Source organism: Salminus brasiliensis, chromosome 5 (assembly GCF_030463535.1).
Source record: "Salminus brasiliensis chromosome 5, fSalBra1.hap2, whole genome shotgun sequence".
NCBI classification, from domain to species: domain Eukaryota; kingdom Metazoa; phylum Chordata; class Actinopteri; order Characiformes; family Bryconidae; genus Salminus; species Salminus brasiliensis.
This window is the reverse complement of record NC_132882.1, coordinates 23,457,803-23,482,372: the sequence shown is the minus strand read 5'-3', so window position 1 is coordinate 23,482,372 and position 24,570 is coordinate 23,457,803. Positions and strand designations below refer to the sequence as shown.

Here is a 24,570-nt window from a genome sequence, read left to right as displayed (position 1 = left end):
TTTATTCTAATGATAGTACACACACACTTAGTCCTTTGCACAGTACTATGTAATCATATAGACACACACATAAGAACACATGCTTCTAGATGACTGAATGTGTTTCTTGCTTTGTTCTGCATTGATTTTCTGCATGTGGTATCAGACAGTTTTCAGTGCAATCTTACAAAATCGTGCGCCTCCACCTACACAGAGTCTCTCGTCTCTAGCAGTATGGAGAATCCATTCACTTGCAAATGGCCTGGCACCAGACAGCATTATGTATTTACAGTATATTGAAAAGCATAGTAAATTCCTGCAAAACATATGCAGCTCCTGCTGACATAGCCGGTAATGCAATTTAACTGTATGGCAACACTTCCGCACAAAGCTTTGTGATGGCAATGAATTGTAACACTTTTTTTTTTTTTTTCATCTCAGACGCCAGGGTGCCAGAGCCAGAATGAATTAAAAAGGGAGAGTCGAGCGACGACTGTTTGGTTCACATCACGACTGTAAGCTGAGCAGGCCTTTGAGGAGGCAGCATTGGAGTGTGTGTTCAGTACAGTAGGTGTCAGAGTTCTACTAGGGATCTCTGAAGAGCTGAAAGAAACACACACGTGCATTTGTATGCACGCTCATAACAAACACAAAAAAAAACACGTCACACACACAAGTGTTCAGAATAACGATGTAGAAATAGTACAGGACTTCAGTTGCACGTTTTTGTGCATGTCGCTCAACACAGGCTGCGAAGAAATATAACAATGACAAAATAAACAGATTTTCGGACGGATTTTCAGACAAAAATAGAATCTGATATCAGCGCTGTCCGAACAAAACCCCACATTAGCAGCAGGAGAAGTAAAAAAGTCGCAACGTTTGGGTAAAGGCCTTTCTATGTTTCCTTTCTTCACAAAAAGCATACACATTATAAAGGGCAGCTGATTTCAAAATGTGTTCAAAATTTTAAAAGCAACAACACTGATGATGGATTGTTTTATTATTATTATTATTTTTACTATTATTAAAGTGATAGTATGTTGTTTTCATGCATAATGAGTTCCCCAGTAGTTTACCACCACACAGTTACATTCTAGAGCATGCAGAGCCAGGCCATAGAATAACTGATGGATTAGTGTGTATGTATATGCAATAGTCCACACTCTAATAGTCTCTAAAATTGGGGTATGTCATATAAAATACACTATAAATATACACAATATACATGTGCTTCCTGATTGCTTAGACACAGTTATATTTCATGCTGGCATATGACATTTCCACTGCACCTCACTCTCATTACACACTGTCTCCAAACTTTTTACAAAATATTAAACACAGGTGTTTATCTTCAGGTTGTCTTTTAGGATTTGGAAACTCGTTACAAAACTCCAACCACAATCGGACAAAGACTGCAGAACTTTCTTTATACTTCTGTACCAGTGAGAGATAATCAAGCCAAAATGCCATTTTCCATCTATATGAAAAGCACATTACCAGAACACCATGTTAATACTAGGGACTCTCTTTGCCTCCAGATGTTGGAAAAATTCCTGTGAAATCCTGCTCCATGCTGAAGTAGCTATTAGAACGTGAGTAAAATGTGGGGATGAAGATATGTACATGGTAAGCAATCAGCGATTGACTGGTATTAATTGTGCTAAGAAAACATTTAACAGATATTTAGCTCATCATGTGTCATTATTAATGAGGCAACAAACGGTGAATGGTGGGACAGATTTACTCACACTTATGATAATGATTTATCATATATCTTCTCATATTTCTGATAATGATATGATTTATTGATCTCGCAGCTCAATGCAGTGGTAAGCAGTGCACTGCAGCAGACACGCAGGGTCACACAAATGTTTTGAACTGTTGCGCAACATGCTTTAGCCATTTTGGGACCCATCTCGTTTAGTTATGCACCGTTCCAATACTAGGATTACAAATCAGTCCTTACACTAACAAAATGAGCTGGATCGGGTATCGGATCATTAGGCTGGTCCATGGGGCCGTTCCATTCACTGAACCCGATTCCTGCACCGCCGGAATTCTGCTGTCGACCTGACATCAACTATCAGCAAGTAATCCAGCTGGGAAAAACAGCTAAAATCCACACACATCGCCTTCGGCAGCCTGCTCTGTTTACTCAGGACCAGAGCAGGGAGGAGGGGCGAGCAGGGGATCTCTTACACACAGGCACACATGCAGGCACACACGGCCAAACAAAACAGTCCAAAAAAAAACAGATTACACGTTTTTTTCACTAAATATCGTAATATTCCAGATTAAATCCCCCGCCACCATTTTTAAAAGCCATAGCCTTTTGCTGTTTCTTTCATTTCCAGCGATAGACAGAGGCTATAGCTGAACTGTTTGGTTGAGTACTTGCATCTGTAATGGAGGACAGAGGAGTGCATAAGGGAGGGGTTATGATGTCACTGCCACATCTGGCCTATCATATAAGAGAAGAAAAGACTTCGAATTTTATTAAATCTTGATGCCTTTAGTATCTCCCACATGGTGAAATATATGGTTTATTTATTCAGTATCGGAGCAGAAGAAGTCAGATCGGTGCATCTCTAACGATGGAGAATGTGATCCTGCAAAGTTACCTTTCTTACAATTCATTTGTTTATTATTTTTTTAGGCAGATCGTCACAATGGTCTCTTGCTTTTTTTGAACTAATCTTCTGTCTGCTGTTTATGTTTTACATTCACTAGGAGTATATTTTACATATATAGGAGTATATATTACATTCAGGAGTTATATCCATACTAAACCTCTCTTTTGTTAAGAAAGTGACAAAGTTGACCCTGTTCCATAATTTTCTAGTGTGCAAGCAATGCAGACAACCTGTGAGACGGAAATGCACTACACATAAAAGTAAACACTGAAGATAAAACCTTCTACCATCACTTTCATTTGCATTTCTGTACATAGCCACCTCAAGGTTAGCACTGTATATATTTGACACTGAGCTTTATTTTGCTTTTGAAGCTTGAAGGATTTCAGGAGGTCATCATTTGGGGAGGTTGTGTCGAGGCATATTTTAGGCCAACGTTAGCCTTCGCTTGGGTGGAAAATACCACTGGAGAGAAAAAGAAGAGCACACCTCACAAGCCTCCAAATGTCAAAGTGGCTTCCTGCTGGGCAGCCGATCAATGCTGACCCCTGACCTCACCGTTTCAGCTCACTGGTCATCAGAGGTGGAGAATAATGTTAGCAGCAGGAATGGGAGGAGGAGGTGGAAGGAAGAGAGAGAGAGAGAGAGAGAGAGAGAGAGAGAGAGAGAGAGAGAGAGAGAGAGAGAGAGAGAGAGAGCCTGAGCTCTGAAAACAGATATGCAAGAAAGAATGCACTTTTACAAAACGTCTTTTTTCAGTCAAAAGTTCGAAGATATCAGAGTACATGCATGATATAGTTTTCAGCAACAAACAAGTGCTCAGCATAGGAGTTAAGACTTCTGGAAAAACATTTCAGGAAGCTCCTGCTACTTATACTACACACTTAAACTACACACACATGTTCAGGGAATGTTCAGGGAACAGAGTATGTGCAATTAAGAGTCATTTGCTGTAAATAATATTGTTATTGCTTTTTTAATTCTTATTTATATTGTGTATATAGTGTAAATGTAGTGTAATTTATCTACACTTTTGTAACTAAGTGTCTTGCTATCCCTTTCTGCTGTGACACTGAGAATTTATGATCCTTTACTAATAAAGAATTATCTAAAAAACAAAATCTACTTTAGATAATTAATGAATTTACTTTAATTTATTTATGGCTTTTTGCTCACAGCAAAATTCATAGTTTCATACTTTAATGGTTGTTATTTAAACAGAAAAATCACTCTGAAAAGTAGATGTGCCCAAACATTTGACTGGTTTCTTATCTTCTAATTCAAGGTTCCTGGAGCATCTAAATAAAACCGTCTGGAGATGCTTTCAGATCTCTTAGACAAAGAGGGCCTATACACAACTCTTAGATTCCAACATTCCTGTTTACAACAGCACTCCAGTCTTTCAGTCTAATTCACTGTGATACTGCAAAGAGGGAGACAGCAAGCCATGATTCATCGTCTTCTCCATGGGACCATGACTGCCCGCTGTAAAATGGTGAATTTACCCTTTTTTTGCTGCCTCGTAAATTCACATGAAGAGGCCTAGCAGAGGGGTGTCCAACCCTTGTCCTGTAGGGCCAGTGTCCTGCTCAAGCACACCTGATTCAACTCAGCTGCTTGCCACAATGCATGGTAAGTGTGTTGGAGCAAAGAAATAGCCCCAAAGTCTGGTTTACACCCTCAGCCCATAAGGACTTGGGCATTGAGACTGCCGTCTAGCCACCTCCTCCAGGGAAAGCTTGTATGTCCATAGTGCCTGGATGAGCACTTCCTTCATGCACGGATGGATGCTGCCGAGCTTTCGGCATGTTGCATCAGCCAGGGTGGTCTATTTTCACTGTTTATTTTGAACACTTTCTCTTTTTTCCATTTCAAATTGCTTCACCAAGGGGAAAGAGAAGCTTTTAAAGAAAACATGTAAAGAGAAGAACAAAGCCTATTGGTCCCAGAATTAGAAAGCTAAAAAAAAAAAAGCTATATAGTGTAGACTTTAAATAGGAGTCTCGCTTATTATTTTGTTAAGATTAAATTACTTTACCGTGTTTTTAAATCATTTACTGCAAGATTGAATTACTTTACTGTAACTGTTCATTGCCACTTACTTTATATATACTATGGGCCTATTCACACCTGGCACTACTATGCGTTTTGTACCCGGTGTATTCTGTTTACACTAGTCATTAACATGCGTCCCCAGTCTGACCAGATGAGATCCGAATTAGTTTCCTGTGTTAAAAGCACACCACCCTGTACATCATTTCCCTTTTACTTCCTGTAAGCAATGGTTTCTCATCTGTCCTGCTCTGGGAACAGTTCAGAGGAACAGTGGGAGTTCTACAATGAGGTAGAACAATAGATGGTTCTTACATTCCCATTAAGGCTCTATTAGAAAATGTGACAACCTATAGAAAGGAGAAACTCTGTAATACTGCTCTCAGCGTGTGAGAGAGCAAAAGGAAAAGAGAAGCCAAGAGCCATAGTAATTATTACTCATATTAACATTTTTGTTTTTTTTTGACAGACATATTTCTACTTGCCTGACAGAATCCGATCACAGAAAACACATTCCATATACACTTGTATTAAATGTGGATGCGTCTCAGACCACCTCCGGCTGTGGTTTGAGTGATCTGATTGTAATCTTTTGGAGGGTGGCTTTTCATGCTGCCCAATGAACTCCGAACGTGATCCGATCACCAAAAACGCATGTTAAAGCCAGGTGTAAACAGGCTGTCCTAATAATAACAATAATAGATATAACAATAACAATTATATATATATATATATATATATATATATATATATATATATATATATATATATATTGTTTTATATATATATTGTTTTATATATATATCTATATATATATATATATATAAAACAAACTAGTTTTAAAAACAGGGACAGTAGGGATTGAACCTATGACTTGTAGGATGTGCAGAAAGATCTAGACCTCTGACCTCATGCTTTTTTATGATCAATTTTATTTTTATTTTGTTGCATCAACATAGACAAACAAATGACCTCATGGTCAGCTTGTTCAGATCAACTTCCAAGATCTTTGTCTCTTCTCAGGCTTGACCAATGCTGTCTTTAACAGGCTACAATTTCTTTTTATTTACCATCACATTGTTAATAGATTTTCCAGCTCTTTTGAGATATAATCTTGCATTTTTATGAGTCTACATTGGTAATGTTTCTGAGCTTACATCATCACAGCTTTTCCTGATTTCTCCATTGAGGCTGGCCTGATGGCATGTTGCTTTTATTTACCACAATCGATTAACCTTGGGGTGCAGTTTGATTATTTGTAGTTGTTTTATGTGGTGTTTTATTATTATTTCAATTTAATTAAAGTAATTATTGTGTACATAACCTGGCTCTGTGGAAAGAAAATAAAAACGTATTTTTGCCAAGTGTTAGTCAGTTTTTGACAGCAAAACCAATGGAAAGAGGTCAAGAATCTATCAACACGGAATGCATGAAGTTTAATGTAATTTCTTGTGTAACTAACTACAAAATTAATCACATAACGGTGTAATGCCATTTAACTATAGGGAAAAAAATTTAATAACTCCTGACTTCTAAGGGTTAATGCTGCAATAACTAGATTAACCTGACAGCTGTTTCCTAGCTTTACTAAAGCATCCATCTCAGGAAGAACTGTTATTTAAATACATTTTAATTACAGTTTACTTTTTATCTAAATAATTGCTCCTTTTTATTAATGTATAAATATTGAAAAACACATAAAAACATTCTAAAAATTTCTGACCTCACTCTCCTGGTATGGCGAGCTTAGGCTGCAGGCACCAAAAAGCCTGTGTGCGTGTACTTGTAAAACACAGCTAATACTAACAGGTATCACAGGAAGTAACACTATACACCATAACTTCGACAATCAAATCAGCTAGTAGGTTTGACTTTGACTCCTTAAGTGATGGCCTGAGGTCACCTTCTCTGCTGCACTACCACTGACTAACCACAGTACACCACACAGAACTGAACGCCTCACTAAGGTCATTTAAGGTCCCCAGGTCCAGCCAACACCAAGCCCTAAAATATCCACGGAAAACTGCAAAAAACATCCAAAGTTTGTATAAAATCAACAAAGTCGTGTCCTTCACTTATCTCTACAGGATCCCCCTCACTGCCTACCTGTTGTTGGTCCACTGGCCCTAATAATGCCGGGCTTTGAAAAGATGTGCAGGGGGTTGTGCTTTCCTTTGTGGGCCCTCTCAATGAATAAAAGGGAAGGCCATCAAAAACTGTGTGTGAGCTCCAGCACTTACTGGGGGGAGACCGCAACGTGTCATGATACCCAAGCCCAAGGGCTGACATACACCCCAAGACAGCCAGGAGGATGTGTTTGCATGAGTGTGTGCATGTGTGAGTGCGTCATTGTTTTGTCTTGCAAGCCTCTGCCACAAACAAACAGTCTAAATGGGGGGAGAATTAGAATGGAGGGGGATGTGATACCAGCAAATGTAAATCTTTCATCACTCTCAGTCAGCACTGTAAGGCAATAGATTAAATGCCGTCTCACATTGCTGGATCTGCGTCTCACTGGGATCACTCGCCTCAGAATGGGTTCCTTATGGTGACGTTGCCTGTCCAGACAAGACAGTCCAGAAAATGCATCCCTCCTTCTTCCTTAAGGCTTTCAAAATGATTTATATTTCAAACACCAGGTAGGCAGTGGGAAGGGACATGAACCAGCAACCAGGGTGACGCTGTTAAATTCCAGAAGGTTGGTGATTGGGCTGCATTGGATTTGGGGGTTGCTAATAAAATGATCCTAAAAACATTATGCTCATTCATTGTTTCTTCTGAAATCAAGAGTATTAAAAAGCTTTTATTTTGCTTTTGTTAGAGTAAATGTCTCTACTGTTCAGAGGCTTTCTCCTAGATTTTGTAAGATTGCTGTGAGGATTCAGTGAATGCAATCAAGTGCCCTCTAGCCCACCCCTGGCATTAGGCGTGGTGTCAACACATTCCCATTTATTTGCTATAGAGAGTTCTATTCTATTGCCAATACTCCTTTACAGAGACTAGACAGGTGGTGTTTATGTGGTTATCTATGTCTGTATCAGCAATATGTGCAACTTGAAGTGCATTCATTAGAAGGGGTGTCCACAAACATTTGGACAGAAAGTTTATGAACGGCCTGTTAAGCCTTTAATGGGAGCTGATATATATCAGATTAGATATCAGATCAGAAACGGTCACATTTGTATCTCCATTTTTGCCATTTTTCACTTTTTGGCATCATTTAAATATGGCAGTTGTTCTTGTGTCCAGATTTAATGATGAAAGGACAAATAGAAAGGCAAAATTACTTGGATTTGTTTGTTGTTTATTTTCTCCTGAAAAGTTGCCATTTTGGAAATACAAGGTTTCTGGATAATATGCATTACCTAGGTTGAAGCTGTGAAGTGACTAATTCAATTAACAAGTCCTTTCATAGATCTGACACTGTTTTCCATTTCTAACAACTGACTGGAACCTGTTTAGCCTACCGATCATGTTCATAGTCAGTGACAAATATAGGCCCGTGAGCAATCTATCGAGCCATGCTCTTGTGTGGGCTTTCTGACCTGTTCTGTTCTACAATACAGCACCTACACCAGAACAGTAATCCCATTTCAAAACAGAACGCTAACCCCAGGCGTATTAAACCTCCTAAAGACCGTTTAAACACAAACAGTGCTTCCGCTTCTCACACTGCTCCTATGTGTACATCCTCTCGAACAGTCAGAGTTGAACACGTGCCGTTTGGTTTCAGTAACAGAAGTGGTGATCCTCAGCGGTGCTGTAAACATGTTGATGTAGTATAGGCCGTCTGTGAGCTCTCGCTGCAGGTGCCTGTGGCACCTCTGCATCTCTCCGCAAACATCCTGTTTGACTAACGCGGCAGGCTGTTCATCTGGGGTTGTGTCTTCCTCAGGAAGAGGCCCTGTTACAACCTGCTTCCAGGGGCGTAACCTAAGAGGGAATGAGGGGTCATGTCCATCCATATACTAAAAAAGAAGAAATATGATGCCCGCTCTATGTAAAATAGACTAAATAGTCTAAATATAGTATTCATTAAAAAATATTTTATGTCATGTGACATCATAAGCCATTCTGGACTTCAGGACGACTTGTAACATTTCAGCGAATTCCAGGTCAGGAATTTGTTGCATAATTTTAAACCAGAACAGACAGAGGACCACCGTTGATGTCCCATGATGGCAGAAGTGACAAGTGGCATCCTTTTAGCTAACAAAAAGAGAAAGAAAGTAAAGGAAATTAAAGGAAGTTAAATATGGGAAAACAACAAAAGCTAAAGGCTAAAGCTAAGGCTAAACACAAACTAGGCCGCAAGGCTGTAGGCTAGTAGCTATGGCTAACAGCTATAGCTATTAACAATCAAAGGACTTAGCTAGGGCTAAGCCATGTTTCAGCTAAGCTAGGGCTAATTGCTAATTAAAAGCTAAAGAAAGAACAAATTAAAGAGAAAACACAGACAAGGAGGCTGAGAGGCTCAATAGTGGGATTTTTCAGACAGTCCTTTTTTGTGAATTTTAGAAAATGGAAAAATATATTTATTAATTAATTAATTTATTCTTACACTTGAAAAATTAGTACATTTGAATAACTGTGTTTTCAGTCAAAAGGAATGCAAAAAAAATGGTGACATAAATGTGGCGTAGGTGTAGCGGCCTATAACTGTTTTCTGCAGTGACAGTTTAGCACAGAGCCTAGAACACCTACCAAGTTACCTGGTAATCATGAGGATCAGACACAGCAGTGTTGCTGGAGTTTTTTAAACATATCAGTATCACTACTGGACTGAGAACAGTTTACCAACCAGAAATATCCAGCCAACAGTGTCCTGTAACCATCCTATAACCACTGATGAAGGACTCGAGGACGACAAACACAAACTGTGCAGCAACAGATGAGTTTCCGTCTACAAGGTGGACCAACTAGGTGGGAGTGTACAGTAGAGTGGACAGTGAGTGGACACAGTGTTAAAACACTCCAGCAGTGTCTGATCCACACTGACTCACCACCACCATGTCAGTGTCACTGCAGTGGCGAGAATGACCCACCACCCAAATAACACCTGTTCTGTGGTGGTCCTGTGGGGTCCTAAGCATTAAAGAACAGGACGCAAAAGTACGCTAACAAAGTCTGCCGAGAAACAGAGGCACTACAGTCTGTAATTCTAGAACTACAGAGTGTTCCTTTATAGTAAGTGGAGCTCATAAATAGAAGATTCACTAAATCCCACCCGTGTGTTATATTTAGGCCAAAATTCAAGCTAGACACTTAAGAGACGTGGAAATGAGACCAATTTGATGAAGAGCACAAAGAGATGTATGTAATATTCTGCAAACTGCAAAACAGTTTTCCTGAGTCTTGACATATATGGCCGCATTCCCATTTCCAAAGTTGGATGTCTTGGGTTATGGATTCAGCTTTCTGGTTCTCTACATTAGACAATTATTTTAATGCCTCATACATCTTATATAAGAACACTTACACATTACCTACTTACTATTACCATTACTCTTTATTCAGGATTCAAGACTTTATTGTCATATGCACAGCAGAAACAAGCAGTTACACTGTACAATCAAATTCTTACTTTGTAGTTGCTCCATTTACCAAAACTAAAGTACACTAAAGTATAAGCTTACTCACTAAGTAAATAAGGTTAAAGAGTACATTACTATATGGATGCATATGCAAGTTGCTTCATTAAACATATTGTGAAATAATAAAAGATAAAATGTGGTTTGTATGAAGATCATGGCACAATTCATGTTTTTTCCCACAATATATTTCAGTTTATTCAGGAGATAAATAAAATGATTGCTCTAATTTTGCATAAACTAGCCATATTCCTGTATAATGCCATATTTCCTGTACATCAGTCATTCAAGCAATCTAATCTATATGTTGATATGCTTTTGTCCTACATCAACATTACATCTTACATCAACTAAGACCTTAGTTGGGCCAATGGGCCATTAAACTGTGTAACTTTTTGTTTGTAACTTTAGCCTAGCATTCATAGCCATATTTACGTAAACATACTTTTTGAGAATTGTCTTATTAATACACTGGTACTACATTTTTATGCTGGACTGCCTATACAGAACACAGGTTGAGTTTCACGTGCCCTTACACAGTGTAATCAACCCACGACTTGTGCTCTTTGCTTGTGTTCCAAGCATCGTAACACTCTCACCCTGTGACTTCTGAACTCTGGTGCATGTGGATAACATGCTAGGTCTCAAGGAGTTAAAGCTGTACAACACAGCTAGCAGAGGCCGAATATGTTAAAAATGCCTCCTTTGCCTCAGCCAAACATTAAAAATGCGTCCACCTCCTGGCCTACAGTATGCAAAGTCCAAGCTTGGTGCAGAGTTCACCATGCAAGAGCGTAGTAAGCTTTCAAATGTTGTGGTTGTGGTCATTATAGTTAAAAGTGTGTAGGACGTGGATCTCTCTTATTAAATCATATGAAATCCAGTGCTAATCACTTAGCTGACACACCTGATTAAATGTATGCTTGTCATAATCTTAACAATTCTTTAAACAGAATTAATCGGAGGCAAGTAACAGAATCTGATTACATTTTTGGAATAACATTTTGGAAAACAGTTATTGCAAAAAGCAATGTATTATTACTATCACTATCAGCATTATTCATGAATGTACATCTATTAATCCAGGAATGATGTATACAGATACACTCAAAGAATGAGAAATCCTCTAGCTATTGCACAGGTGTACAATGGAACCATCAGGGGCAGTGAACACACACGATCAGTGAACTTGAGGGCTTTGAGCACACACACAGTGGGACAGTGGGCAGCCACCTTGGGACTAGAAGGTTGCCAGTCCCAAGTTTGCTTCTCTATCCTTTAGGCTACGACTGCCCCTATTAGGCCTAAAGATACTACTACTACTACTACTAATAATAATAATAATTCTAAATTTATTTAAGTAATTACAGTAATTAATTTTTTAAGCCCCCAGAATTGGATGCGAGAGCAAAACAGAAACAGAGTGTGAGTTTGAAGGTCAATAAAAGAACACAATAAACACACAGTAAACATGGCAGTTGTGGTTGCAGCATACTGTCATATGTCATTTGGCTACACACATTTTTAATAATAAAGAAGAGAATTCCAAACTGTACCATCTAACTTTGCTTAGTTTAGCTTTATCTTTAAAGCCATTTTGCCTAGGGCCAGCTGAAAGGCCCTGTTTCAGGCCTACTGAAACCTCTTTAAATTGTTTCTAATTGTCTGTCAGAAAACCTCACAGTTTGTGTGCTGGTGTGTTAACCCTTTAACAAGTACCACTCCATAAGTAGGATTTGCCGTGACCGGTCCTTGGTTGATCCCATCAGTGGTCTTGGAACATTCAGCTTCAAAAATGACCCAACCATCAGCATTAATTCCAGCAGTCCAACTAAGCTGACCCAGCCCACACTGTGTCCCTAAAACACTGCCCAAACACAGTAACACCTGCAATCTGTATACATCTTCTTTATTTAGGCTCCATGTGCTCCTCTGAAATATATATGCTCCTTTAAGCTCTATGCTCAAAATACACTCCAATGATGTGTTCCCCTCATCATTTGCTAAAACAGCAAGGAAATGGTTCCCATTTCCTATTTGTCTGCCTTGTCGGTGCTTCTGATAATTTAACCATCTCATTACAGACTGTGCAGATTAATGGCGCTCCATTACACCTTAAATGGTGCAGAAGCTACAGGCACAAGAATGTAAGTATGGTACTGTTTTAAGGTAGAATTTTAGCTTCATGCTGTGAGATAAGTGCACAGCAAACTTTTTGACGTATTTTATATTAGTCAGCTCAAGTGAATCCATTAATCAAAGTTATGAAGTGTCACAACTTTATCAAAACTTTATAAAAATACCACAGGATCCCTGATCTAGTCTGCACTGTTACTGCCTGTTGAGTCCCCAGATGACATAGAGCTGAGTAACGGTCACATTCTAAAACTCCCCACCCGCTCGTGCCAAAAGTACTCACTCTGTACCGACCCTCATAGACAGCCAGATCTCACTTCCTAAAGGGTTAACGGAACTAAAGGCTCAGTGTGTTTCATATCTAGGAGACAATAAACCAGCATTAAAGTCCACTGCACTGTCTAGCAAGACAATTTCCCAGTGTCGAAATAAACACTGCCAGACGCGTGCAAACTGGCCAGACGGAGTGGCGGGCAAGCGCACGTGTGTGTGTGTGTGTTCGGTCATGAGGAAGCTTAGCGCTGGTCACTGATTAGGCTTTGTCTGAGTAGAGCGTGCTCCTGCTGCTTTGCTTCCTGCCCTGCTACAGCCGAGGCCTGCCCTGCATGGTTCTGGACACACACGCACACGGGCCACACATAGATTCCTGTCAACACTCGGCATGCCACCTGATCCATCCTTTACTCTGTGACACACACATACACACACACAAAACCCCCTTCGTCGAAGAAACTCAATGACCTGACAGACAGGGCCTGCCGGCTATGTATAATCACACACAGACACAAACATTCACATGCACACACACACACTTACACACACACAAACACTCCTTCTCTCTCTGTGTCTGAGTCCCTCAGGCAGACTACTGTTGACAGGCACTTCCCTGACTGAGTCACTCAGATAACCAGAGCACTCCAAAACAAAAACAGCCAGTCAGACACAGACTCACACACACTCAGGTTTTTCAGGACGTGGTGTCATACATGCATCCCATATAGATAGACTTATATATAATTTACACTGAGAGATGTCAAGATCATTTTGTATGTTACCTGTTTTTCTCTGTTTTCCTGCAAAGTCAGGACTTTTTTGTCCTGATAATGCATGCAAACACACACAGCTAATGCATACACATGCACACACACCACACATGCACTGGGGGAACTCCGATACACCCACAGCAGCACGTCCGTTTCTTCTTAAGCATGTCGCGGCTCACTCTGTTAACAGCAGCAGTCGATCTCTCACAACACAGCTTAGCTACAGTAACCCACAGAGAGTGTTAGAGCACATCTGTTTCTGTGAACCTCAGACATGACAGAGTTGCCAAAAAAATGAGAGAAGAGAAAACGTGCCTTCGGCTGCTGAACGGGGAACCGGTTTAGAATAGTTCTCATGATAGGCCGAGGATGACGGATTTAGAAGTTCACATGCTGTCACGGCGGCCCATCACTCTTGTATGAAGTTCCAGAAACAACAGCTTTAAATTTCGGTCCCCGAAATATTGATACCGATGAGTCAGAAACTGTAAGACGCTTAGGTCGTGAGAAAGGTGGTCAACACAGCACCTAATACTGTATTGACACGTGTTATAAATGACAAAATGACACGCCTGCAACAATCCTCTCGGATGACTTCATGACCAGAGCCGATCATTGAGTTACATCCGAATTACACTGTACTTATGATTCATTTGTGGAATCTGCTGTGGGGCCATAGGGACTGTGAATTCTGTGAACCGCCAGCAATTATCTATTTAGTTTTTTCATTAAGGCTCTTTCATGAATCACAATTTAAAACGTCTATGTGATGCTGAATAGATTTCAGTTCCTTTGAGTTCAAATGCGCAGTTTTTATTGAAAGTGTGTAATTATTTCACATGCACTGTTCAAGTGCAAGTAGGAATTCGGACAGATCTACAAAAGACTGCTTGAGGAATAGCACAGCCAAAACACTTCAAATGCAGTCGATTAACTCTTCAAGGTCAAACACAAAAATGTGTCTCTTTCTGCTGTTTAAACCTCTATTCTCCGTTCAGTTCTCATTGCTGTGGCCTTTTGTAGTTTATGTGAAATATAATAAACTAATAATTTGTAGACTGCTGTCTGGCGAACTGCATCTTTAAACAGAAAAAAGCATAAACTGTGTTTTGTCTCTAAACTCACTGAACAAAACAATAACTTTAAACTACTCTAAAAATATAGCGCATCCAACAAGACAAGAGGCTGTGTGCATCCATACATAATGATGGAAAACATGGTAGCACACAGAAAGACACAACTCTACATGCTGATGTTGCTGTTGAAACTGTAAATAATAAATGATTAAAACACATATGGTCATGGATGTGAGATGTGTTCAGCATGTGTTCCTTTTTAGAGTTTATGTAGTACAGGCCAATGATTGTGCTCAGGCCATATTCATGTCATTTTAGAATCAGAATCAGAATATCTGTATTTTTTCAAGTATGTTACATGTATAGGGACTTTTACTTGGTGAGAGCAACACAAGTATGACATTTAACAAGCACACATTACACTAAGAGAGAAAAGTACACTAAATAGTAAATAGAATAAAGAATAATAACGTTAAAAAGGATTAAAAGTAGCTCGTTTCAGTTATAGATCAGGTTTATAACTCACTGGAGTGTGTTAAAAAACAAACATCTTAAAATTGACAATTTTTTCTTTATTTAAAGCCACTGGCTTTATTTACATTTGCGACCTTTTACGAGTTTTTATTCGGCTGTTGGCAGATTCCATTCAGAGTTGTTGAAAAATCAGTCTAGAACTAACAGCACTCATCCAACTCACTCATCTAGACTAATAATCAGGGCTAATCATCACATATTTTTCCTCAAACTGCATGAAGTCCTTAAGTAGCCTCAAATCAGTGTTCTCAAATACTTGCTAAAAGGGAAATTCCACTGATTTATTTTCAAATTGCCTGCATAATTAAATGGTTCGTATGTAAACAAAGTCATTTGAGAGCGGTTTGGTGTGAAATGCCCCGTTATAGAGAAAGTTGCTAAGTCAGAATTGTTCACAGTGGTGGTGATAGAATCCAGACGCCTTGAGAGTTGAATGCCTCTAAAAGCTATCCACAGAAAGTTTTTAAATGAAATGGCTATGGAGGCATAAGCTGATGAGTCAGTAAGTTTCTCTACAATGAACCCACTGCACATCAAACCACTGAATTACTGTGTTTGCATCTCAGCCACAGAATAATGCCGAAATGCAATCTTTAATTCATCTTTAAGTGGTTTCTGACACTTTGTGAATATCTGTTATCTATAAAAATGGACATGATGGCTGTACCTGTTTTTGCTACATGACATACTTGGCTCGTTTTTCTCCAAAAGCCCTCTGAACAGCTGGCTGTTGCTCATATAAATGAACGAGTGTGTCATTTGGAGTCACAACGGAGATGTCAGCACAGCCTGTAGCTTAACCCAACCAACTGCTTATCAACCACTGGCCTTCCTGTTTTCAGCAGTGCTCCACATAAAAGATTTCAGACCATTTTGAAGGTTGGTCCAGTAGGGAGGGCAAAAAAAGTGGCGGTTTGCAAAGCACAACAAAATCAAAACCTGTATTCATGTAATGGGCTGCAAGAGAACAAGAGCCACTTACCTATTCAAGACCGCACTGTTTGTTTCCCTCATGCAGATTCAGGCTCAGTCTCTGAAAAGAGACAAAAACATTGTGATACATACAAACTAGATCATCCCTCCATACAGTTACACACATTATTCTGACTGGCACATTTGTGCAGCTGTCATAAGAACTGCAAACAAGCTACACTGTATTTGGAGCATTTCATACACATGTTGATAATAAGGTACATATTCTGGAGTTTTAAATGACCAGGCCAGTCAAATGTTTGAACCAAACTGACTGAAGTTTTTTTTTTTTAAATCATTAAATAGACATTTTGACCTAGAACTGTACTTACATGCTTAAGATTAGTTTCTACGAGAAACACAGAATGTCTAGAGAAGCCAGATGAGTTTTGGAAATAAGTGTTGGAGACTGATAAATCATCAGCCATCATCATCGCCAACGACACATTTGGACAAAAAAAGAACTGCATTTCATTAAAAGAACACATTGCCAACTGTGAAGCATTGGGGTGGATCTTTCATGTTTTGTGGTTGTGTTGCTGCCAGGGGCATTGCAAATATTGCATGGCTGGAGGGAATAACATACCTCAAATCTGTCATGGACTACCTGGACTATGAGGACACTAGACCTAATATGATCTACATTTTATTGAACATTTGTGAATAGGCCAAAAACAAGCTATGCAAGCAAGATAAAATTAGAATATGAATAACATTGTGCTTCATGTTTGATTAGCTACAACGTCTGTTTGGCCCAAACTTTATGTCCAAATGTTTGTGGACACCCCTTCTAATAAATGCATTCAGCTACTTTAAGCTGTTCCCACTGCTGACACAGATGTGTAAATGAACACACAACCTGTCTAGTCCCTGAAGAAAAGTACTGCCAATAGAATGTGACTCTCTGGAGCAGATAAACAGCAGATGAATCTATTGGTACCATGCCTAATGCAAAGCGTTGGCTAGAGGAGCATTGAGCTGTGGAGCAGTGGAACTGTGTTCTCAGGAATGATGATGCTCTATACAATACGTTTGGCTTTAAAATCTAGTAGAAAACCCTCCCTGGACAGTAGAGACAGTTACTCCAACAAAGGCAAGATACAGTTCTTTTTAATACACTTGATCCCAGAACAAACATCAAATCAGCAGGTGTCCCCATACTTTTGTCCATTTAGTGTAGTTTAGCTGATTTATTTATTTCCGAATATAACATTTTGTGGTAGACAAAAGCATCCCAGTTGAGAGAATGCCAAGAGTATGCAAAGCTGCATTAAGACAAAGGGAGGTTACCTGTAAGATTCTAACATAGAAGTGTGCAACTGTTCTGGACACAGTTAACAAATAAAGCCAAAAGCACATATAAACAAAAACATGAGATGGAGAAGTGTGTGCTAGATGTTTCTGTAAAAATATTGGACATGTGTGAAACAACATTTTGAGAGTTTTCCCCTAGAGAGTGCGAGCACTGAAAAAAAAACAAAAAAAACATACATATTGCATATGTTCAACATGTTGCCTGCATTAGCTCCCAGGGGGCTTCTAATCATGGATATTGTTCTCCCAGTGGTGCTTTCCAGCATAAGCCTGACAGCCTTATCCCATGAACATCATCACAGTTCAATGAGATATGCATATTACACACACGATAAAGCATAGTCTCCACAGCATGTATTCAAACTTCACAAGGGAAGTTTTGGGAACGCTGTGCTCCTACGATTCCCATGGGCTTTGGCCAGAGAAAATGATCGCAGTAATCCTGCGTCTGAAGAGGGCAAGCTAACCTCAGAGAACCTCACATCTGGGCTCACATCTTGTTTGTCCTAGAGCCTTCGGTGCCGCTGGGCTAGCTCTAGCCTGGAATATGCTAAGAGTGCTAATCAAACAAATATCCTGTTTTCTCAGACGTGTATGTCGGGTAGAGCTGTGGGTGCCTGCTCTTGTGTGCCTTCCCACTTCTTTTGGTTTTAGTGGGCTGGCCGGGACCTAGTTATTGGGCCCTGGTTTTTCAATTGGAGGGTGTGTTGTGCCTTAACACTCAATAGCAGAGAAACCATTTAAAATTAGCGGTAAGAATGTTCTGCCTCGGAAAAAGGCTAAAACCATAACAGCTGTAGAGTAATTACACTAAATAGGATGTTTCAAACAATAATTCAGCTCTTGCGCATGAAAACTCCCATTTCAGCAACAACAACAGAAGGAAGGGAGGGAGAGATTTCTTTTCTACCCAAAGTGCTGAGAAGAATTATGGCAGGGCTTGAACTACTGAACTCTCTTAATCACATACAAAGTATATTTAAGGGACACTGTAGCACTCAAAAATGTCCTTAATTCACAATGTAGGAGTTCCCTGCTCTGTAGGATTTCCAAGATGCATGTCCACAATATTTTTAACAATGTGTTACATATGGTTTCATGATTCCAACACTCCAATCGGCTTTCATCCAGAACCACAATGTAGTGATCCCTATGGATATGTCCATCATGCAGTATGGCCCTCTGAACTCTGAAGCTTAACCAAGGTGAAGGGTCAAACACAGGGAATGTCAACATTCTCCAAAGCAGAACAGAAATCCATCCTCTGCATGTGTTTGCTTGCTTTGTTTCCCAAGACTCATTGATTCACATCAGACCTATACCTACAACATATAGCATTTCCCCAGATAACATCAAATCAAATCAAATGTATTTCTATAACTGGTGTTGTGACAAAGCAACTTTACAGAATCAGTAATCAGTAAAAAAGGCAAGAAATCAACAACATAAGAAGACATTAAAACCTGAGACCCTCAGTTAGCAAGCCAAAAGCGACAGTGTCAAGGAAAAACTCCCTCAGAGCTGGAGGAAGAAACCTTGGGAGAAACCAAGACTCACAATATCCATGTGGGGCCTGTATGGGTAGCACAACTGAAAACCAGAACATTTTGTCCATGGGTTCCATGTTGGCCCCACATATGTATGCCCACCAGGGTCAGTGATAAGATCAGGATGGCTTAAACATGGGCCCCATCGTGGTTGTACACTGCACATGGGGCCTAGATGAGACCCACGTGAGATTAGGGTGGGTTGTGACAATGAGGGCCCATGTAGGAAATCCAACTGGGTTCCAGTAACAACACATGTACAAACCCCATGCCCACCTGCAATCCACCTAGCGCATGTTTCACCCATGTGAGCCCCGCATGACAGCTGTCAGCTGACTTTTTGTCTATTTTACTCAAAAACAACAAAGGCCTGGTAATTCCACAGACATACATACATAATTGGTCTTGCTTTCCATGGTTGGAAGGATGGCCCTCTCTCTTGGCTAGCATCACTTAATATAGTCTGTCAGCTCACATAACTGTGAGTTAGTATTCTCCTCCAAGCACGTTTAGCTGCTCAGTGACATTGTATTACATTTACATTTACATTTACTGCATTAAGCAGATGCTCTTATCCAGAGCGACTTACAAAAGTGCTTTGCTATTTACCCAAGAAAGACCATAACTAGTTAGAATAGACTAATAGTTCAAAGATACCTCTAAGCTTTAGACATTACTAAGCACAAGTCAATAAGGTGACCATAGTACTCTGCTATTCGCCCAATTAGTGACATTAGTGACATTCGCCCAATTAATGACTGCATTAGTGACAGTTCGCAAAAATATGATTGACTGGCTTCATGTATCTCAAAGGAAGTACTTACTAGCCTTCACCCCCCAGCAGAATTCTTGTGGATCCACTGGATATCCTTTTATCAAAGGATAAATTCTGCACATCATGAGTTATGGGGTGGGTAAATTTGGGGTGGACTGAAAGCTTTTTATAGAGTTCAGAGATAAATGCATTTGCACACACCATTCTCTGAAGTGCTACCACTAGGGTGTCCTCCAAAGTAGTCTTAGTATCTTTTGTCTATCTATGTAGTGTGAATTGAGATGTGGTATTGTACCTCTCACTGCCCTTTGGGATCTGATTTGCTTTGTGACATTTGCCACAGGCAGATTGCAGATTGCAGATTATTTGTGGAAAAATAATAATCTGAATATTGTGAGTGCCCCCTTAGGTTCAGCAGCAGTTTCACATGTAACAGCCAGGCAGAATACGTCCAATTTGCTCCCGAAAGTGCTACAAAAGTCTTAGCACATCAGGCCCTGTCTTGATTACTTTCAGACTGTTTTAACTGTTTGACTGTGCATTCCGAGGTCTACTGTCAGGATTATTTATACTAACACAAAGCTGATACCAAGCATTAAGAGACTTGAATTTGATTGGGGCAATCTAACGGGATCGGAGCATCCCTAATCCAAACCAAGCAAGCAATGCATCTTTAAAATAAAAGCTTCTATGGCGCAACAAGCACTTTTTCATCCTAAAGGATCTTACAGAGGATTCTTTAAAGAGTCATACTCAAATAAGCAAATGAGTAAAAACCTCCACATAATGTAAAGTTGATCTACTCTTTAAACGACTTTCCTACAGCCATACTTCCAAGCCAAGATCCATTAATGAACCTTTATTTTCTTTTTAAGAATGCAGGACAACCAGTAATAGAAGCAAATTATGGAAACAATCCACACTAACAAACATCCCAAGATTTTAGTAGCAGCAATACTCTTAAGGACAATGTGGGGTTTTCATCCCTCTGGCACAGCGGCTGGTCTGACAGGGTTAAAGTCTGTGAGAAAACATGAAAACTCAACATGCCTTTCTCACTGCAACCCGAGAGGCTCGGTTCTCAGACGTGACATCACAGGGATGGAATTCACCTCGGTTGCCTCTTGCAAGCTTGCAACCCTAATCTGACTGACGGGCCGGGAACTCGAAATGCATGTAAGGTATCGTCATTACCATCAGCGCTCTGTGTCTGGCAGTATTCTGCAACCCACAGACCTTGAAAACTTCTATGATTACTCTAATTCAGGAAGAGTGAACAAATTAATAATGAACCAACCTGATCTGGAAACCAGTGACGGTATCATGCAGAAAGGGGCCGCTGGCTCCAGATGGGCCGTGGACAGCGAGTGCTTGGGCACGTTGAGGTTGCTGGGTTTAGAGAGATTAGCATGACACTGGACTCATGTGAGAAAGTAGGAGCTTAGAGGGTTCATGTAGTCCCATGTGAATTGGGTTGTCCTCTGTCTCTCGCTCAACCATAACATCTCACTCTGCAATAAGCAACGGTGTTAGCATTCTTTGCTCATTTGTTGTATTGTGCACAGCTGTTTTTACCAGGCTGTTTTTACCTGGAGTATGTCCATATTATACAAGCACCTTTTACTGCAAATAAAGCATTCACACTGAGAATCAAATGGAATGGTGTGTAATGAGTCCACATTGTGAAAAGGTGCATGTTTAATGTTCAATAACTATACAAACTAAAACTACGCGAATAGGGAAATGTTATAATGGTAACTGATGGCATGCTACTACAGAAGTCCAAAAAGGTCAGTGATACACATATTTTGTTTACCCTGTTTTCCCACGATAATGGGAAAATGTTGTGAGATGTAGATGTGAGATAATAAGATCTTTTTTTCATTGCTGAGATAATGAAGTCTTGAGTTCTTGAGAAAAAAACTTTTGTTCCAGAAAATTCCATTATTTCAGCCCGACAGCATTGTTTTTTTGTAGTATTTTGTGTTCATTTGTGCCCTAACACTGGTGCTGCATCACATTTGAATGAATTATTGCTCTGTTAAACTAAAATAGTTTTTAACTGAGATAACTGAACTATTTTCTTGAGAAAACAAAACTATATTCCAGAATTTTTTTTTCAGCAAAACCACGTTATTTTTAATTACTTATACCACCATATCCCAACACCAGTGTCACATTGAGTTATTTGTTTCTAATTTTACCCCATTTTCTATTAGAAAGGCCAATTACCCAATCACTTTGGTGAAACTAGCACATGTCTCCTCCGACACACGTGATGCCAGCCACCACCTCTTTTCAAACTGCCACTTATGCAGCATCGCAAGGTAGCCAGCACACTTGGAGAAAAGTGTGGCTTCGCAGCTCTGATACAAGAGCTTACCTGTGCTGTTTAACATCACACCCACCCCTGAAAGAGCAAGGCCAATTGTGCTCTCTCTGACTCCGGCTGCTGATGGCGAGCAGCATGACTCAGGATTTGAACCAGCAATCCTCAGATCATAGTGGCAGCGCTTTAGTCCACTAGACTACTCAGAGCTTGAGTCATTGTAGCTTGAGTCAACCTGTAGCTTTAGATGAATTATTTGTTTTTATTGTAGCTCATTGAAGCTTCTGCCCAAATGACAGATTCAAAACTTACGCCACATAGATATTTTATTATGATTTATTATTTTTATTATCAAAACAAACAAAAACTGTTAAAAGGGCACGCTCCAGCCCATGGACACAGAATGTAAATTGAATGTAAATGTAACTAATCATGTAGGTGCTCGGTAGGTTTAATTAATATAGCAAAACAACACTAATAACAGTAATGAGTAAAGCAGCACCAACTTCTGCTTTCAACTGACGTATGAGAGCTTCCTTTTTTCGAGTTCCTGAGTGCAGCAGGCAGACTAAATTAGATTTCTATCCAAAATACATCAGTGACAGTAGCCAAATGGATCTGAATACATTTCCTTAAATGATGCATCCTTTAACTTCCCCCCGTCAGCCCGAGAGCGCTGAAAATGTGCGTGTCGACTGAAATGCTAAATTGCTCTCGGCGGCAGTGAAAGCGCTAAGCCCCCTCCACCCGCCGACTCGGCTCACCTCTCAAGTCCATTTTCTCCGGGCCAATTTGCCCAGGTGAAAGGACGGGCATCTCACACTGACTGGGAGATTTAGAAAATGCAAGGGCAGAAGAAGAGCCTGACGAAAGCAAAAGACTTGCAGCGTAAGCGCATGGAGGCGGAATGGGGCCTTGTTACACGCTAATCCAGCCAGATAACTACAGGCTGAGGGGACTTTTTTTTGGCTAGCGGGAGCTTAAACTTATTAGAGACACTTCTGGTGCTAATGTGCATCGGCCTGAGCCGAGGCACGGGTACAATGGCAGCAGTGAGAGCGAGTGGGCCGGAGAAACTGGAGGGGAACTCTCTCCTGAGCTTCGATAATTAGAGCATTCATCTCTACAGAGCACTAGACACGGCACCCACAGCTATCGCCATAACCCAGTCTCCTGGGCCTCGCGACTGCCTAAACGCACAGCATTCATCCTGGCCTGTAATTTGAGAAAAGCCAAGGCTCTGTCTCGTTTGCAAGCCTTCTACTTCTCAAATCCTCCACGGGAACAGAGGAGGAGGAGGAGGAGGGAGAGAGAGGGAGAAGGAAACATTTAGAGACAAGTGATCCAGAGCTTCAGGCATCTCTCTCACTCTCTCAGTCTTTCTTTTCCTCATCCATTCTTCACTGTTTGCTATCTGCTCTCTCCTATTTGCAGCTATTTGTCGCTGTCCGGTTACTTCCTTCTCCTCCTCTGACCACAGACAGGCCTAAGGGTTCCTGTTTACTTATCCTTGACATGAAAGGAGCTCATGAACAGGCCAAATAAGCCCACATACACACACTCTCATACACACACTTACATAGTCACACTTATGTATACACACACACACGCAGAAACATGCACACACAACATACATACTGAATAGCAAATAAAGTATACCGTCTGCAGTGACAGGCACAAGCATACACATGTGTACACAATAAAGTTATTAGGGTTATTTGTTATTTAAAATGATAATTGTATTTCGTTTATGTGTTTGTTTTTCTATTTCTATTCAGATTTACTATAGGTTAGTTTCTCAGCATAGGTTTAGCCTCAGACTAATCTAGAGATTCACCCATTCTTTTTAGACTAGGCTTAAATATATGTAATCTGATTCTGGGAAACTGGCCCAAATATGGTGTAAACCACTTAAAGGTAGCTGTTATCATAGAAAGCCAAGGTTTACTTACCCTTTCAGTCTAAACTCCACCTTAACAAAGTCTAACTTTGCTTATGGGCCTACACATGGGGTTTGTTTCAATCCTCATACTACTGTATTAACCCTAGGGTTATTATTTAATCACTGATCCTATTGCAGAAGCTATTGAATTAGTTGGCAACCAATTGGTTTAGAATATCTTGTAGAGGTCCCAAAGGGGTTCTATTTTGGGGCCTATAAAACCAATGTTAATAATGACAGTAGTTATGAGAGTGATGAAGTGTGGTCTTAAATACAGCATCTTAAAGGGGTTACATATGTTCATACTACACTGTTTAAAGTATAAGATCTTTGAGGAACGCTTGCAGATTCTTCGGTTTGAAACTGTGGAGAAACCTTGATGCTTTGAGGAGCCTTCAAGGAACCTTTTCCTTTCTCAAAGACTTTTCCTGAAGATTGAAGATGCTGTTTTTGAGATACAAGGTTTTTGCAGGATGCATGAACACAAACGGCAACATGCACAACTAAATTTTTACTGACAAACACACATGCAAATACACTTGCACATCAACATTGTGTGCACACAATCACAAACACTCATAAACACACATGCGCACACCCTTAAGATGTGTTTACAGGCTTATCTTCTCACTTGTGTTAAACTC

General features: G+C 40.1%; 1 long non-coding RNA gene across 1 annotated transcript in view; it reads right to left on the bottom strand.

Moving 5' to 3' along the window:
* LOC140555586 (uncharacterized) overlaps positions 1-24,570 on the bottom strand; it is a 109,767-nt gene that overhangs the window by 16,600 nt on the left and 68,597 nt on the right. Inside the window, exon 3 of the long non-coding RNA XR_011979669.1 lies at positions 16,030-16,080. This is a non-coding gene — a long non-coding RNA (uncharacterized lncRNA). The remainder of the gene's footprint in view (positions 1-16,029; positions 16,081-24,570) is intronic.